The sequence below is a fragment of the Coregonus lavaretus genome (assembly GCF_964263955.1).
Source record: "Coregonus lavaretus genome assembly, contig: HAP1_SCAFFOLD_2295, whole genome shotgun sequence".
Classification (NCBI taxonomy): Eukaryota; Metazoa; Chordata; class Actinopteri; order Salmoniformes; family Salmonidae; genus Coregonus; species Coregonus lavaretus.
This window is the reverse complement of record NW_028165417.1, coordinates 50,001-54,621: the sequence shown is the minus strand read 5'-3', so window position 1 is coordinate 54,621 and position 4,621 is coordinate 50,001.

Sequence of the window (4,621 nt, the reverse complement as noted above, 5' to 3'; positions counted from 1 at the left end):
TGATGTTGAGCTCTCTGGCGATTTCCAGGGCCTTAACCTGGATGACAGCTCTGGTAATGGGCATTCCCTCACTTCTTTTTTCCCTGACATATTCAAAAACCCTCCGGTCAACCTCAATGAAACGACCACTTTGAGGACCACGGAAGGATTTTCGCTGACTGTTAGCATCTTTTAGACGTTGTTTTTCTGCTCGCCATCTTCTTACATTACACTCAGTGACCCCGAATGTCTTGGCAGCTTGGCAGTTGTTAGATGACTCTGCCTTATTGACAACCATTATTTTGAAATTGGCATCATAGCTCCTCCGCTGTTGTTTATTGACCTGGCCCACTTTTGAGCCACTTGTCTCTAAATGGTCAGCCTGTCTTTCCATCTTTAAACACCGGTAACGGGCTGGTTGTTAAGGACGCCTCTTCCCTCCGTCCGGAACGAATTTTTGGCGCCATCTGTGCCCGCGAATGTGTATTGACATTTAAAGGGAGCGCCGAAGAAGAGAAACTGCGCTCTGAATACTAGACCCCGAATATAAGACGACCCGACTTTTTTGGACCTATTTCGAGGGGAAAAAAGGCCGTCTTATATTCGGACCAATACGGTACATACATACATATATACATACATACATACATACATACATACATACATACATACATACATACATACATACATACATACATACATACATACATACATACATACATACATACATACATAACATATACAGATAAATAAATACAGAAAAAAAAGAAACAGAAGGCATTTGAACCAAGTCTAGCACAAAGAGAAGATTCATATGGGAGACAAGCATGTACACAATCTTATATACACACGTACCATTTACCACATAGAAGCTAAATATTTTTACAATTTAATTATAAGTAGTCCTTTTTCTTTCATACTAGGCGTTATCTAAATATTCCGCAAATTGAAAATACGCAACGGACAAAAAAACATTTTAATTTCTCCTCATCGCTCAGCCAAATTGTGCCAGGGTATATCTGGTGTGCTTTCTGGAATAAGAGCAAGCGTATATCGTGGTAGAAAGGGCAATAGAGGATAAAAAGTGTTTAATTCTCTATTTCTTAGAGGCCACAATAGTTACAAAGTCTTTCCTCTTCGATTTCACCACAATACCGACCTGTTTCAATACACAGAGGCAATATCCCTGATCTTACCTGTGCACATAGCGATCTCTTACTTTTTAGGTAAGTTATACATAATGTATCTCTCACACACAAATTCACCCTTAATCAAACAAAAGGTTCTCAATTTAGGTTTATGATTAATCTCCTCCATCCATTTTTTTTTCATATTGCATCAACAGTTGTATTTTAATCATATCTATGTCTCATTTTTTTTATTTTACATTTTTAGTCATTTAGCAGACGCTCTGATCCAGAGCGACTTACAGTTAGTGAAAACATTTGTTTTTATTTTTTTTCAAATGTTATTTTTATTTTTATTTTTATTTTTATTTATTTTTAAATTATACGTATAGATGTTCACAGTAAGACTGTCGGAAAAGGTCAGACATTTCAGTTGCCCAGGCTCCCCCTATGAAAAACTTTACTAGCTATTCTGGCAGTTGGCATATCCAACATTCTATTCCAAAGTCTCACCATACACGCCTTCCATCTCACCTCACAGGGTTCCCAGCCCATGTCCCCAGTTATTGCAAGTATAGGTGCAAACTTGTGGACACCTAAATAGTAACTTTCTGCTCTGTTATGGACATATTCGTTTATAGAATCCCTCTTAGCACTCCACACTCCTGCTGAATTCTCCAGGACAGGACACACGCATGTCTGATACAGTTTGGAATACGTAGCATAATCAACATCTTTGAGTGTTTTTGTTTTTCCTATAACTCCCCCAAGAGCTCTACTTGCTGAGTCGGCCAGGGCCGATGTTCCGCATAGAAAGGTAATAAGTGAATCAATAAAAATACCAAAATATTTATAATTGCTAGTAAACTCAAGAATGTCTTCATCAAAACAAAACTGAAAAACACTTCTCTTAGTACCTGGTTTTCTAAAATGCATTATCTGTATTTTATCTGGTTGATCGCGAGTCTCCATCTTTTACACCAACTGACCGCACATAATTACATGTTCTGCAGTTCTTGTTCAGTTTCTGCCATCAAAATAATATCATCAGCATATAAAAGGATACTTAGCATTTCATCATCATGTCTTACTCCAATATTTAACTGTTTAATTTATTTTGCCAAATCATTTATAAACATAGCAAACAAAGTTGATGATAAGGCGTCTCCTTGTTTTACACCCGAGGGTAACCAAGGGAAACCAATCTGTACCATATTCATTAACATGCACACAAGCAATTGGTACTTTGTAAAGAGACTGGATTGCATGATAAAATCTCCCATCAACATTTACATTTACATTTAAGTCATTTAGCAGACGCTCTTATCCAGAGCGACTTACAAATTGGTGCATTCAACTTAGGATAGCCAGTGGGACAACCACCACTGGGGGAGGGGGGGGGGGGGGTGTAGAAGGATTACTGTTATACTATTCCAAGGTATTCCTTAAAGAGGTAGGGTTTCATGTGTCTCCGGAAGGTGGTCAGTGACTCTGCTGTCCTGGCGTCGTGGGGGAGCTTGTTCCACCATTGGGGTGCCAGAGCAGCGAATAGCTTTGACTTGGCTGAGCGGGAACTGTGCTTCCGTAGAGGTAGGGGGGCTAGCAGGCCAGAGGTGGATGAACGTAGTGCCCTCATTATGGGTGTAGGGTCTGATCAGAGCCTGAAGGTAAGGAGGTGCCGTTCCCCTCACAGCTCCGTAGGCAAGCATCATGGTTTTGTAGTAGATGCGAGCTTCAACTGGAAGCCAGTGGAGTGTGCGGAGGAGCGGGGTGACATGAGAGAACTTGGGAAGGTTGAACACCAGACGGGCTGCAGCGTTCTGGATAAATTGTAGGGGTTTAATGGCACAGGCAGGGAGCCCAGCCAACAGCGAGTTGCAGTAATCCAGACGGTGGATGACAAGTGCCTGGATTAGGACCTGTGCCGCTTCCTGTGTAAGGTAGGGTCGTATCAACCCCTGTCTTTAACAAACTATAGGCTAAAAGATCCCTATTTACAAAATCAAAAGCTTTCTGGAAATCAATGAAACATGCAAAAGTAGGCTTCTCTTCATGTAATCTATTTCTGATTATTGTACAAACCGAGAAGATATGATCTATACAGGCTCTGGATTTACGAAAACCATTTCGTTCTTCCACCAGAATGTTTTGATCTTCCAAAAAGATAATTAGCCTATTGTTGAGGATGGATGAATATCATTTATAAACCGTACTTAATAAATGAATGCCTCTATAGTTCAGGGGAAATTTTTCTGGGGAAATGTGATTTACTATAGACTTATACCAAGTGGATGGCAGCATACTGTACTCAAAACACATCTGGAGCAAATCATATAGGACGTCAATTAATTTAGGGGATTTTAAAACTTAATTAGGCAGTTCATCAATGCCAAATGCTTTCCCATTTTTTGGAGCATCAATCATCATCATCTTAACTGTCAGAAATGATGTGTATGCGGCGGTGAAGTCAGGCGCAGGACACAGAGGATCAGGAATGACTACTTTACTTCCAAAATAATACGCACAAAAACAAAAGCATCCAAACACAAGAGGAGTAACAACGCGGAGTGCGTAAAGAACGAGCTTAGCAATGCCGAACATACGAACAGGAAACAAGGACAGTAACACACAAAGGCAAACATAAAACAAGGGAACTTATATGGTACATAATCAATACAAAATAAGAAACAGGTGTACAAACTAGACAACACAAGACAAACACCGAAACATCGATCGGCAGTAGCTAGTACTCCGGGGACGACGAACGCCGAAGCCTGCCCGAGCAAGGAGGAGGAGCAGCCTCGGCGGCATCCGTGACATTAACTTCTGCCACAGATAGCTTCCTCATTTAACTACGGGTTATACGTATAAGAGGGTTCTAACATTGTATTTTCCATTTTAGTTCTCAGGGAACACATGTCTTTATAAAATTATTCCTCAAAATATGCCACATTTTCGTTACCTGAGAACAAACTAGCAAACCCCTTCTCCCACTCCTTGAGTACCTGTGTAATATCAGAGATCACCCCCCCCCCCCTGCTCTTCCCTGACTTCCACTGGAATTTTCGTATGTTGTTTTGGTCCTAACTTGTTTATTTGGCTCCAAAACTGTTGAGGATTTATTGTCTGTATCTCCTCAAGGGGTAATAACTGCCCTCTCTGATATCTTCGTTTGAATAGGTGCAGTCTTTTATCAAACACATGTTGTTTTTTCTTAAATTCCTTCCTAAAATGTTCTCTATTCCTATCTTTACACTGTCAAAATAAGTACTCAGCCTTGTGCATTACTGACCACAGATCCCTTAACTCTGTCGCGATTTCCTCCGAAGCTGCCTCCTCTCCTTGTTCGGGCAGGCTTCGATGTTCGTCGTCACCGGCCTTCTAGCCACTGCCGCTCCTCATCTCATCATTCCATTTGTTTTGTCTTGTTTATTACACACACCTGGTTCATATCCCCTCATCAGTCCCTGTATAAGTGTTCCCTCTGCCCCCCATGTCTTTGTGTGTGATTGTTA